Source organism: Thamnophis elegans, chromosome 10 (assembly GCF_009769535.1).
Source record: "Thamnophis elegans isolate rThaEle1 chromosome 10, rThaEle1.pri, whole genome shotgun sequence".
Classification (NCBI taxonomy): Eukaryota; Metazoa; Chordata; class Lepidosauria; order Squamata; family Colubridae; genus Thamnophis; species Thamnophis elegans.
In genome coordinates this window covers 68,062,727-68,077,403 of record NC_045550.1, presented here as the reverse complement: position 1 = coordinate 68,077,403, position 14,677 = coordinate 68,062,727, and the positions used below count along the sequence as shown (strand labels likewise).

Here is a 14,677-nt window from a genome sequence, read left to right as displayed (position 1 = left end):
AAATGAAACGGTAACAGTCTATTAACAAGCCAGCTAGTGGTGAAAGCATCAGGGTAGAAACTGGGACACAGTTGTAGTTCCGTTTTAGGCATGAAATGTGGGGTGGCTTTGAGCCTCTCTCTCTCAGCCCAACCCACCTCACAAGGTTATTGTGGAGAAAATAGGAGGAATAGAGGCACACCACCTTGAATTATTTATTTTAAAAAATACAAGTAGGATTTAAAAAATTCTAAAACGATAAAAGAAAAAGACGGAATTATCTAGTGCAACAGCTCTCAAAAGGGAAGCAGCCTTCATCCCCTCTTGAGAAAGAGAACAATGTAATCAAAATATCTCATCCAGTCATTTATCTTGAAAATAGTTAGCAGAGATCATGGTGCATCTGCCGGAAACATTCATTTTTAGAGGACTGAAGGTGAGAGGGGCTTTAACTGCACTTCTTTATGTGCTTTGATGTTTCATCTGTATTTTCAAAGGATGCATCTGTTAATATCTTCTGGTCCAACCATAATTTTCAAAGACTGTTGAAAACTTGAAACACCTCATGTTTCTTCCAGACTCTCTATATTACATCTGTTGTGGAATGAAAATTGCTGCAAATTTTACTCTGGCTGGATTTTATTCCCAGGCTTCCAATGATGGCATAAAGATGATTTGAGAAGCTTCAAACAAGGCAAATTTGCATCCCAGAGAACAGATCCAGAAGCCCTTTAAATAAAGATGAGTATGAGATAATTCAATCTCTATTTGGTGGACGGCGCCTTGCCAAGACTTGCCTTGGACTGGTTCACATCCCTGGGCATGGACTGGCATCCCCCCTTCAAAGATGACAGCAATGACGAGGGGGTCAAGGAGTTTGCGGACGTATTCAACGGGAGTTTGGGCAAGTATGCGGGGACGCCCATCTCTTTTAGCCTAGACCCCAAAATTGCCCCTATCCAGATGAAGCCACAAAGGGTCCCTTTTGTTCTCCGGCCCAAAATTGACAGTGGATTAGGCAAGCTAATTGGCCAGGGGGTCTTGGAGCCAGTAGACGATGCAAAGTGGGAGACTCCTATTGGTCAGCCGATAAAACCTGACGGCTCAGTCCGCATCTGCGCTGATTACAAATGTATGATTAAGGCGCTTCAGCAAAACACCTATCCCTGTGATTGCGAACCTGATACGCATGCCACAGGTGGCACGCAGAGCTATGTCGCCTGACACATCACGCGTCACCGATTCATCTTCCGGGTTTCTGGCGTTAATGCGCACGCCATCAGCCAGAAACCCAAACAGTGGCTAGCTGATTGGCCCGTGCGCATGGGCGCAGAAACCAAAAGTTCATTCGGCTCCTATTGCTGCTACCTCGTGTGCGAAGTTGAACTGCTGGCTGCTCTCTGAATCCTCGCTGCCTCCGCTTGCTGCTCCCGCAAGACCCTGAAACTGAGCTTCAGCATGGTAGCCAAAACTATACAGCGGTTTAACAGGGCAGGTTCCACTCAGAACAGGCCTCGCCATAGTTGACCAAAGAAGCCGAGTGCCCTTGCTCAGCGTCATATCCGGAGGTTGGCTTTGAGAAATAGGCGCATGAGTGCTGCCAGCATTGCTGCAGAGGTTGAAGGGGTGGGAGAGTCAGCCTGCCAATGCTCAGACCATACACCGCACGCTGCATCAAATTGGTCTGCAGGGCTGCCGTTCCCAGAAGGAAGTCTCTTCTACAGATGATGCACAAGAATGGCTTGCTGGAGACAAGCAGGCTAAGAACATGGGTTTCTGGAACCATGTCCTGTGGTCCAATGAGACCAAGGTAAACTTATTTGGTTCAGATGGTGTCAAGCGTGCGCATGGCAGCAACCAGGTGAGGAGTACAAAGACAAGTGTGTCTTGCCTATAGTCACTGTCATGGGATAAAATCACTGACAGCTGTGTTGCCAATGCACTACGAACAGCTTAAATGGCCCAATGGCCCAACAAAGAAAAGATAAGACTGCAACTAAAACTTCAGGGGTCCCATGCTCCATGAAGCTAGATACTGGATCGGTCCTATCCGTTATCTCCTCTATGACTTTCGACCACATTTGCAAACGTAGTCGACAGATTGCGCAGCCCGAGTGCACCAGCCAAGGGGCCAGCAGGCTGCAGCTGTTGCTGGATGCCATCAGCTCCCATGAGCTTGCTGCCTCCTGTGTGAATGTCACATCGACACCCGGCTGGGCTAAGCTGGTCCCTCACCATCTCCAGGGCGGCCCCACAGGTGAGATATGAGCCCATCCGGCCCGTGGGCTTTATGTTTGATATGTCTGTTGAAAAAAATAAGACATTACCTGAAAAATAAGCCCTAATGTTTGATGTTTGATGTTTATTGGTCTTATATGCCGCCCACTCCCGAAGGACTCCGGGCGGCTTACAATAAACAAGGGAAGGGGATAAATAAACAAAATAACACTTTAAAATACACAACAGTCACAGTTTCCGTGGGGCTGGATATTTCGAAAGCCTCCCAGCCTGCTGGAGCAGCCAGGACTTAATGGCTTTGCGGAAGGCCGGGAGGGTAGTAAGGGTCCGGATCTCAACAGGGAGCTCGTTCCAGAGGGCTGGAGCTGCAACAGAGAAGGCTCTTCCCCAGGGAGTCGCCAGCCGACATTGGCTGGCAGATGGGATCCGGAGAAGACCTAACCTGTGAGGTCTAATCGGTCTATGGGAGGAACTCGGCAGGAGGCGGTCTCTCAGGTACCCAGGTCTGATGCCATGTAGGGCTTTATAGATAACGACCAGCACCTTGAAGCGGGTCCGGAGACTAATGGGTAGCCAGTGCAGCTCGCGGAGGATAGGTGTGATGTGGGTGTACCTGGGTGCACCCACAATCGCTCGCGCGGCTGCATTCTGGACCAGCTGAAGTCTTTGAACACTCTTCAAGGGCAGCCCCATGTAGAGCGTGTTACAGTAATGCATCTTTTGGAGCAAAAATTAATGTAAGACACAGTCTTACTTGGGGGGGAAACACAGTAGAAAGGCCCACGTATGAATTTTGCTGGCCTTTAAACGGTCTATAGTCCCTAGCATGCTTCTTAGAATGAAGCCTTCTCAATCTTCCCAGTACACGTCTTCTGCTCAGAAACAGTCATTTCGCTTCTAGTTTGTTTTTCCCAAGAGGATGTTAATCAGTTTAAAACCTAAGTCTAGCACTTCAAACCTAAATAATTCTGGGGATATTTTTTCAGCAATGTCCTTGAGAAAGAAGAGAGCTAATCAACAAACTCTGAGGGAGCCTGCAAAGGCAAAAAACCTGACTGACTCTTTTGTTGCATTTCTGAATTTACAGCAAGGAGACATATTATATAGACCAGAGTCTGGTGGTGGCGAACTGATGGCACGTGTACCAGAGCGGGCACTCAGAGCAGTCTCTGTGGGCATGCGCGCTGTCACCCCAGCACAGAGTTCGCTAGAATTAGTTCCTAGAAAGCCGATGTCAGCCTCTATCTGTGAACACCATCCCTAGGTTTGCAAAAGCTTACCCTCCTGTGTGCATTATTTTTAGGGGTGATAGAGGATTGTTTTATTTTCTGCCACTAATAGCCAAATGATAAATAATTGGTGATACTCTGGCTCCCTCAAGTGGGACTATTCCCACAGTAGCTTGGAATATGGTTTCCTGCAGCAATATCAGCTTTTCCAATCTTCACGTGGCATTCACCAGAGGAAAAGAAGAACATTGAATTCAGTGAATTGTGTCTTCTAATCAGAGGGATCTTTAGATGAGAGACAACCAGTCATGGGGTTATTTTCAATCATACTAAACATATCCGTACAGTTGTTCTGTATGTTGACCACTTCCATAAGTTGACCACTTTCCTTCACTCCCTTGGGTAGTCAACTTTCAGAGGTTTAATGTATATATCAAATGTAAAATAAATGTTACTAGAAGAAAAAGTAAAGGGTCTAGAGGAAATTCTAGCCACTAAAACTGAACCTACATTTTTTCCCCCAAATTTTTTTTGGAACTGATGTTGTATATGCTGACAGCAACAAGGATAACAAAGATTCTGGGAAATTATTCTCCAAAGGATTATCATAACCATTTTTCTTTTCCCTTCTGGGGACCAGGAACTCACTATTCTAACTTAAAGATTTGCATGTAGAGCCTTGTTTTCTCACAGGCAGGAAATGGGCATCAACTTTACGCAGCCTCAGTGCAAAATGAGATGCTTCTCTCAGGGGGATGACAAATACAGGTAAGCCGCTTCATCAACAGGCACAGCAAAACAAGAGACTCAAAACCAATAGTTTCAACTGCAAGTAAAAAGTATTTATTGAGTTGCTATTTAAAGGAGATCAAATAGCATGCCTGCCGACCTGATGTTTAAACACCTTAATTGAAACAACAGTTCAGTATGGCCGTGCGTTAAGTAGTGCATCAAACCCAGAGGCTACCGCTACTATCAATCAAGGAAGCAAAATCTATCAGCGCCAAAGCCCATTGTATTTACCAATTTGTTTGTAATTGCGGAGACAATTACATCAGCAGAACTAATAGGTGCCTGGCTTTCAGAATGGAGGAGCACTTTCCGAAATGGGTTCAGACATTACTGAGCAATCCCACAGCAAACCATGACCACAAAATGCCTTCTTCTGCTATCACGACACATATACTAGCTACAGGTCACCAAGTCAATTCAAAACACTGTGCTCAAAGTTTTGCTGCACCAAAGGAATTCTCGTTTGCTGCGTTTTGCCATAGCGGTTGCCATCAATCGATTGAAGCCTCCTTTGCGTGCGCAGAAACAATTGTACATCAATCTACACCTTCTGTGGGCGTAAGGTTTGTCATGGGCTGGTTTCCACATGTCACATGTTTAATTAATACTCTCGCTAGACTCTATGTTCTAAGTCACTTTTAACCATGTTATTGTAAGTTTGGTACTGACGAATCAATGCAAAATGCTTGCATGTTTTTTAACTGCATTGTTTAAATTATTAAAGGGGAGTGTTTTAAAAATACAGGAAAGTTAAGATGTATAGTTCAGGTTTGCAATGCTGAGAACACCAGGATCCCATATTTCAGGGGTCACTGATCATGGCCTCAAATGACATGGAGTAATCTGTGGCATTTCCAATTTATATAAATTGATTGTGCCTGGATGGAGCCATCTCCCAGCTTTGCTACATGCTTTAAAGTTGGATGGCTGACTAGCTGTCTGAGAATGATTTGCAGCGAAGAAATGGCATAAAGGGAAAAAGTTAAATATCCTTGCAGTCTGTTTTCCTTGATTTCTTTCATGTGTTCAGTCTGCCTTTTAGTGTTCACCCTGACAAATGACTTGCACAAATTGTTGGAGATGCTGTTTGAATGTTGCCTTAATTGTCCTTTACTGCAATATTTCTCAACCTTGGCAACTTCAAGATGCGAGACCCAACTGCCAGAATTCTGGCTGGGGAATTTTAAGTTAGAGTCCAAACATGCTGGCAGGTAATTCTGGGAAGCAATTTATACCCATTAATGGTTTACTTAATAATTTAAAAAAAAAACCATGATTGGCCACTAGATGTCAGCAGCTGCATTGCAGTTCAAAAGAACTCCCTTTATTTTTAAACAGTGATTTCAATTATCTTCAAATAGATTGCAGAAATTCTCAAGGAAGACAATTGTTCATTCTCCAATCGGCTTTTTTCCAAACTAGCACCCTCTAGAGGGGCTGGGACTATAAGGGGTCAACTGCCCGCCTGATTGTGCCCTACAAGAGGAGTTTTTAAATTGTATTTGATGAGAACTTGATGGATTCCATAAGAAACTAAGAGGGGAAAAAAAACCCAAGTTCACTCAAGCATAGCCAATTTTCTAGCACTTGAGCTCTGCCTCTAATTCAAGCTTCCAGGGATTTTTTTTTAATACTTCTGCAGCCTGAAAAAGTCTGAAAACATCTGCCCTAGAATACCTAAGGGGAACTCTTAGGCATCAATGCCACAACTAGGAGCACCAGAAAGGCATTACCTGTTTGTACCTATCAATCAATCAATCATTTGTAGCCTAAATTGCATGAAAATCCTTGCTGGTTCATTACTTTTATATTTCAATGCTTTTGTTCATGAAACAGGGTACGCTGTATGAAGCAAGCCATGGGACCTAGGAAGAGTTGGGATGAGTAAAATGGGACAAAATGAACAATTTCTGTGACTTATGGGGGCATTCTTTGGAAAGAAGGATATGTTCACATTACCATCTCTTTTCTGTGTGCTTTTCTTTTCCTGTTGTGGATCTCTGGAGAACTGTAAGGAAGAGAGGAGGGAGGGCAATTAGTTACTAGGAACAGGTTCCCCCCCCCTTCCCCATTGTAGATATGGATTCTAGACAGATCCTGCAACTCCTCTTTATCAAAGACCATTTAAACCATCTAGCAGGATAGGCCACATGAAAGCCTACTAAATAAATAAATTTTATCTAGATCTTGAAGGACTCAGATCTCACACTGTGGTCTTCTCAGGTGATACACAGAGATGTGGCCACATGCTTTTCAGAAATTTATAGATTTAGGGAGATCATGAAGTCCTTGTGCCTTGCTCTCATCAGTGCTTTCTCCGGGAAAGATTGTGTGGTCTCACGGTGCTGTCAAGCCCGCTCCTTGGACCTCCCTCCCAGACTTACGATGAAGTCATGGAAGGGATTATGTCCCAGAGGACTGTTTCCCTCCCACCCAGTTATGCATTAGTGCAAATATCTGTACCTCAGTTGTAGGATGAGGGTGAAGGTTCATTCTCTGAACTTGTGGGTTGGTTTCCAAACATTTTGAAAATGTAATAAGACAACACTGACACCAGCATCTAAATTCCGCTGAAGATGTTATCTAGCTTAGCAACGAAACCAACCCACAAGCTTGGAGAACTAATCTTCATTCACCCTCCTCATCAGTTATGCATCTCCACCTCTGGCTGACCAGGTGATGCAGGCCCAGTTGCTAATACCAGAAGGGACACCAGGCAAAAGTTCTGAGCCTCTTATCACTCAGCCAAGCTGCAACTATTGCCAGGGGGTTACCCATCCATTCCAGGAATGAAGCAAAAAATTCACTTCCACAAAAATACCTAGAGAAGATTCCTTTCCTTTCCTTTTTGTGTTAAATACAGACTCCCCAAAACAAATTGTGCTGGGCATCTCCAAGGAGGGGGGTGTCAAAAAGTCCATGTAGTGGTTGCAATTACATTATGCCTGTCATAAAGGGGAAGACTTCAACCACAGGAGTGGCCACCATGCTGCCTTTTTCATTTTTTAATAATCTTTTATGCAAATTTTATATATTAATACTGCCTTAATACTGTACATTATAGTTTGCCGTAACTGTAGGACTGTTTTGATCCCCTTAGACACTCTTATCTTTTTAATCACTATCTTTTTAAGCTTCTCAAATTTACACATTTCTATTCTTCCAGCAATTGGAGCTCAAGGGACGGACTGGGACGGTGCAGCAGAAAAGGAGTTGGGACCTAGGGGTTTGAGGATTCTGCATAGTATCTCAGTTTTTCCTAGTCCTGTATTTTTCTGGAGAGAAAGCTCTAATATAGTTCCTGGGATCTGTTGGAGCTCCTTTCCCAGCTTAGGAGTCACGGCTCCAAATGCTCCCTACCTCCATTGGGACCATTTTGGCCTTTATTTCAACATCCGCTCTAGTTCCTCCTTCAGGCCTTGGTAATTTTCCAGATTCTCATACTTAACAAGATGCTGCTGTCACTTGGATCTACTGTATCCATGACCACCGCTGTCTTCTGGTTCTTGTCAATTATCATGATGTCTGGTTGATTAGTCAGTACCCGCACGACCTTCTGATTTGGAAGTCCCATGGGATCTTAAGTCTCCATAATTAGTGGTCTTCATAATTCTGTGGAATCTGCCATCTGAACTTCAGAGGATACAAAATGCTCCGTACTTGGTTGTGGAGCTCAGTGTATGCTATTTTTGTCTACATCTTACACCCTGCCTAATACAGTAGAACCCTGCATCTATGGATTGGGACTCAATGCCTGTTCTGGTGCTGCTACAATCAGTGCCTCGGTGCTTTTTAGTCTCACCCTTCCCTTTCACTGGCATAATTTTCTAATGTTAATCACTTCAGCTATCTGTCAATGGTACATCCCATGCACCATCTTGTCTTGCCATGGCAGTTCCTTTGCTTGATTTTTCCTCCTTATCTGCTGCTGTCTAAAGCATTCTGGGGGATGCTGCCCCCCGAAGGACAGCCCAGATAGTCCATCCTTAATCCTGGGGGGTGAGAACTTACACCCCTCAGAGAGGGCCTGCAATTTGGGGGTCCTTCTGGATCCACAGCTGACATTGGAATATCATCTGTCGGCTGTGACCAGGGAGGCCTTTCCCAGGTTCGCCTGGTGCACCAATTGCAGCCCTATTTGGATCGGGAGGCCCTTCGGATAGTCACTCACGCCCTCGTCACCTCAAGGCTGGACTACTGCAATGCACTCTACATGGGGCTGCCCTTGAAAAGTGTTCAGAGACTGCAACTAGTGCAGAGTGCAGCCGCGCGAGCGATATTGGGTGTACCAAGGTACACCCACGTTACACCTATCCTCCGCGAGCTGCACTGGCTTGCTATTGGTCTCCGGACGCAATTCAAGGTGCTGGTTATTACCTTTAAAGCCCTACATGGCTTAGGGCCAGCGTACCTGCGAGACCGCCTACTGCCATATACCTCCCAGCCGTCAGTGAGATCCCACAGGGTGGGCCTCCTTCAGATGCCGTCAGCCAGACAATGTCGGCTGGCAGCTCCCCGGAGGAGGGCCTTCTCTGTGGCTGCTCCGACCCTTTAGAATGAGCTACCCCCAGAGATCCGGACCTTGCCCACTCTCATGGCCTTCAGAAAAGCTGTTAAAACCTGGCTATTCCGGCAGGCCTGGGGCTGTTGACCTCACTGTTGAGGTCCAGCCCCAATCAGATCGAGTGCATGTGTGATGTTTTTAAATTTGTCTTTATTTCTTACTATTTCTTTTTGCATTGTAAGCCGCCCGGAGTCCTTCGGGATTGGGCGGCCTATAAATTTTGCAAATAAATAGAAATAAATTCACAGCTCATCTTTGGGTGCCATCATAGTGATCTACTCCTGGATATTCTGTGTTTCATCCAGCACAGTAGCTTTGACACCCCACCGTCTCTTTCCTCTCTTTCCAGATGTAGTCTCTGGTTGTTGGACTTGGGTGGAAACCTCCATACAATCTGAAGAGATTCTGAGTCTTCACATAGGTAGTTCCCATGTCCTTCATTGGTAGTTGATGACTGGCAGGGCACATGTGTTGTGTGGTTCTTGTTTTTCCAATTGAGCTGGCTCTTCAGAACCTTTCTGTTCCTTTGGTCATACTGGGATGTTATTTTCCTTTGATGGACCTGTCACATCCTTTGTGGCACTTCATTATTAGCTCTTCCTTGCGTCTTCATGGGAGTTCCCATGCAACTGTGAGATACCAAGGTTCTTATGCAGGTAGTCCTCAACTTACAATTCGTTTAGTGGCCTTTCAAAATTACAGCAGCACTGAAAAAAATGACCTAAGACCATTGTTCACATGACTGTGGCCATGTGTTTACATTCAAATGCTTGACAAGCTATTCACATTTATGACAGTTGCAATGTCCCAGACTCATGGGATCACTTTTTGCAGCTTTCTGACAAGCAAAGTCAATGGGGAAAACAGATTTACTTAACCACCACATTACTAATTTAACTGCAGTAATTCACTTAGAAAATGTGGCAAAAAAGTTGTAAAATGAGGCAGAACTCACTTAACAAACAACATACATTTTGGGCTCAATTGGGGTCTTAAGTTGAGAACTACCTTGATCTACCATGTGGCCCACTGGTCTTTCCACCTCATCAATCTTTACTGCCTGCAAAAATATGATAAAAGGGAATGTATATTTAATATTACATGTCTTGACAGCAGCAAGAATTGTATTTGCACAACACTGGGAAAATGAAAAACACCTACAGAAAACAATTTTAAAAACACTAGACTGCAGAAACGGATAGGTCGACATTAAAGATAAAGGTTAAAGATCAGAATAGTTTTTAAAACCATTGTTTTATCAATGGTTAGACAATAGAGGTAGAAATTGGAAATTATGATTATGTATCAGTAAATCGACCCAGATAATACACTGTTTACTAAGCAATTATGTATGTGGGAAGTTATCACCCAGCCCTCTCCCAGAAAAATGAAATATCCTAGGAAATATTGAAAAGGCAGAATATTTCTCTGGATGTGAAAAGAAACATGCTTTAAAAGACAGAATAGTTGCCCGTAGCTTCCTGCCCATCCACACTTTTGTCAATAGGCCATTGAGAAGGCCAGGCTAGCCCACTTTACATAATAAAGACTTCCCCGCTGCAGCTGTAGGGGGAAGGGATATTACTCAACTCTCCACATGGCATCTGAGAACTCATACCTGTATTCAAAACAGCCTAAAGAGTAGCCCCCTGCATGGCACCATGGGAGTCTGACAACCAATCAGAATACATTTCTTACACAGGAACAGGAAACAGAGAGGTGGGACTAAACAGGGTATAAAAAGCCTAGCAAGCCCCTTCCTCAGCCCTTCTCTCTTCTTCTTCACCAACATTGAAGCATGTGATCACCCTTTTTCTGTTCGGGGCTCAAGCCATGTGGTCCTGTCCACCATTAAAACCATCTTTCCAAGCAGCCTCCATGTCTCCAGTGTCTTCTTCCCCACTTGGAGCTGAACCCAAAAGGACATTTCTTTCAACAGTATGTTAAAAGAAAAATATATAAAGGCAATCTTTACTGCCTGCCACAGCTGGTGGCAGGTGTGGCCTTCATCTCCTTCCTTTCCTCTTGAGCCTATTATCCCAAAGGTGCTTTTTCAAGAGCAAACTGGACTTTCTTGTTTTTCTTTGAAGACATTTCACTTCTCATCCAAGAAGCTTCTTCAGCTCTGGCTGGATGGTGGGGAATGGAAGGATCAGCCAGCCAGCCAGAGATGAAGCTTCTTGGATGAAAAGCGACAGGTCTTCAAAGAAAAACCAGAAAGTCCAGTTGCCTCCTGAAAAAGCACCTTTGGGACAACCACAGGGGTGGGTTTCGACTGGTTCGCACCGGTCCCTGCGATCCGGTTGGTCGCCGAACCCGGAAGTAAGTAACTTCCGGGAACGGTGAAGCCCCCCCCCCCCCCGCCCGCTCCTTACCCGGTTTTTACGAATTCTGCGCTTCTACGCATGCGCAGAACGCATACAGCGCCTGTGCGATCCTCCAGGAGCAGCTGGAGCATCGCGCAGACGCTACTACGCATGCGCGTGCGTGCGCAAGGACGCCACGTGCATACGTGTGTGAGGACGCCGCGTGCGCGCGCGAGGACGCCGCCGGCCTCGTTCCAACCGAACCGGTTGGAACGGGGCGAGAAACCCACCCCTGGACAACCATGACCTGGATGACTCTCTACAGACTTTTAGCTATACAATTTGGGATGAAGACCCTTGGAATGGTGTGGGAGTAAGAATGGATTTCCAAAGGAAAAATTGGACTACAGGAACCAGGAGCCCCACTCAGATGACCCCGAGGACACAGACAGACCTCCGAGGAGCCTCAAGGACTCTCCAAAAGGATTCAAATGATCAGCTGTCTGCAAGGAATATAAATCCATCCATTCCCCTCCATCCAGTCAGAGCTGAAGAAGCTTCTTGGATGAGGAGCAAAAGGTCTTCAAAAAGGGGGGGGGGGAAGCAAAGTCCAGTTGCCTCCTGAAAAAGCACCTTTGTTTGGGACAACCATGACCTGGGTGACTGATAATGTCCAAATTTTCAGCTACAAAAATCTGCAGGCCCAAAACGGTCCTTGGCTTGCAAATTTCCTCCCAGTTGGGCCTCCCAAAGGATTGTCCCTCTGTGAGGAATAATAGGAGCAGTCCCCAATTTTGATATACAAATAAATTGTGCGGGCCACCCTGACGAAGGGCTTCCGAACCGACTCCGAGGAGCCAGATTCGGCTAGAGGCCAAACGCCCCGCTTTCTCGTTTTCCCGCGTCGTGTGAAGCGGCCAACACGCCAACTCCGAGAAGACACGTGCGTCTCCCCGGGCAGTCGGAGAGCTCTTATCTCCCACTCTCTTTTACCCTCCATTTCAGCTGCTGCCTCGAGGAAACGGCTCTGGCAGCGGGCAACGAAGCCCACCAGGGACGCCCCTGGCTCGGCTACACGCGACTGCAGCGACGGCTGAGGCGCCATTTCTGCTGGTTTGTTTCAGGCGGGAAAACGAGGCGGTTTTTTGCGCGCTGTTGCTGGGTGAAATCTGCCGTCACGGACCAATGGGAGCCTCTATGGGTGACGTCATGCGCCCCCAATGGCTGTCTTTCCAAACCTTCCAGCCAATCCCACAGGGGGAGGCAATTCCCCTCAGAGAGAGAGGCCCCGGGAAGGGGAAAAGGGAAGATGGGTAGAATTTCAAAAGGAGCCGCCATTAAGGGGCGCCCCCCCCACACACACACTAAGCTCCTTTGTATCACGGCCTTTAGCTGCTGTTGTTGTTTTTAATTCCCCCGGGGTTGGAGTCATAAATAAAGTCCCTGGTGCGGAGGCCGCGCCGGGAAACTGTGGGGAAGGCAGTCGGCGCGCGCAAAAGCTTGCCACATTGGCAATGGCTTCGCCTCAGGGCTGCTCCCCGCCAGGGTCCGCGGGCCCGTGGGGTGTCTCTCTGCCCCTGTGTGGCCAGGGGAGGCCTTTTGGTGGAGAGAAGGAAAACTCAGCAATTCCATCAATAAGGATTAGTAAATTGTCAACCTTGGTCCCTTGAAACTATGTGGACTTCAATTCCCAGAATACCCCAGCCAGCTGCACTGGCTGGGGGATTCTGGGAGTTGAAGTCCACAAGTTTTAGTTAGCTGAGGTTGAGAAGAGAATAAGGATTAGGAATAAAACAGAATAGAATAGAGTAAGGAATAGAATTAGAATGGAATAGAATAAGGATTAGGAATAAAACAGAATAGAATAGAGTAAGGAATAGAATTAGAATGGAATAGAATAAGGATTAGGAATGAAACAGAATAGAATAGAATACAGTAAGGGATAGAATTAGAATAGAATAAGGATTAGGAATAAAACAGAACAGAATAGAATACAGTAAGGAATAGAATTAGAATGGAATAGAATAAGGATTAGGAATAAAACAGAATAGAATAGAGTAAGGAATAGAATTAGAATAAGGATTAGCAATACAATACAATAGAATTAGAGGAATAGAACAACAGAATAGAATAAATAGAATAGAATAGAATTCTTTATTGGCCAAGTGTGATTGGACACACAAGGAATTTGTTGCATATGCTCTCCATGTACATAAAGAAAAATAAAATAGAATACATTCATCAAAAATCATACGATACAACACTTAAGTGATAGTCATAGGTTACTAATAAGCAATCAAATTATACTAGGAAACAAATAAAACACTGGTTTACCAAGAAACTAGTTTACTCTAGTTTACAACAGCAAATTTGTGCAGGTTTCTTCAGAAGTAATTAGATGATCCTGTCTTCCCTTTGAAGATAATTAATCTCGGGGCATTGTCTATAATAATTATTCCACTAAAATAAAATATAAGATTAAAATAAGATTTATTATAATGATTGTATTAACGAATAAAATCCCTTTGAAATCTGGGAGTCTCTTCCAGATAGCTGGACTTCAACTCCCAGAATTCTCAGCAATGGTCTTGCCAGCTAGGGAATTCTGGGAGCCGAAGTCTACCTATCTTAAAAGTTGTTCAAGTTGAGAAATCCTGATCTAGGGAAATATACAGGTAGACCTCGACTTAACAACAGTTCATTTAGTGACGGTTACAAAGTTACAACAGCATTTCGAAAGAGTGATTTAGGGCTGTATTCACACAGGAGCGTGGCAGCATCCCCATAGTTGCGTGATCAAAATTCAGACGCTTGGCAACGGATTCATATTTATGACGGTTGCAGTGTCCCAGGATCATCAACTCTTGCAACCTTCCGTCAAGCAAAGTCAATTGGGATCACTGCAGCGGTGATTCATTTTGTTTTGCTTTTAACTCCTGGGAGACTTTCTGCAACACCCTGAATCTGTTTTATTCAATTCAACCATTTTCTATGTTCATCAAATTAGCAAGAGTTCATATGCTTGGCCAACTACAGAAACCATAATCAAGATGGGCTTCCTGAGGAAATGCAGCAGCTAGATCAGGTTTGCTCAAAGTTGAACACTTTTAAGATGGGTGCATTTCAACTGCCAGGATTCTCCAGGCCGTGCATTGGCATTGGCTAGGCGGGAATAGCAATAGCACTTGGACTTATATACCGCTTCACAGTGCTTTAAAGCCCTCTCTAAACAGTTTACAGAGTCAGCATATTGTCCCCCAACAATCTGGGTCCTTATCCTGGGAATTGAAGTCTATATTCGTATTCGTATTCGTATTTTATTATTTGTATGCCGCCCTTCTCCGGGAGGACTCAGGGCGGCGAACAATTCAAGGGGAAGAAAAGGGGGAACATAAAAGACAAAATACAAATAATAAAAGTTGGCAACAGTCGCACAACCATACATGTCGAGAGGGGAGGGAACTCATCACCCCCAGGCCTGCCAGCAAAGCCAGGTTTTGACGGCTTTTCGGAAGGCCTGGAGAGAGGTGAGGGTCCGAATCCCTGCGGGGAGTTCATTCATATATCTT

At 45.1% G+C, this 14,677-nt stretch overlaps 1 long non-coding RNA gene across 1 annotated transcript; it reads right to left on the bottom strand.

Annotated features, from left to right (window-relative positions):
- Nucleotides 1-227: 227 nt before the first annotated feature.
- LOC116513652 lies at nt 228-12,226 on the bottom strand. The gene is made up of 4 exons (XR_004256023.1): nt 12,102-12,226; nt 9,811-9,862; nt 6,198-6,246; nt 228-2,282 (listed from the first exon to the last, which is right to left on the bottom strand). It is a non-coding gene; the product is annotated as an uncharacterized LOC116513652 (long non-coding RNA).
- Nucleotides 12,227-14,677: the final 2,451 nt, after the last annotated feature.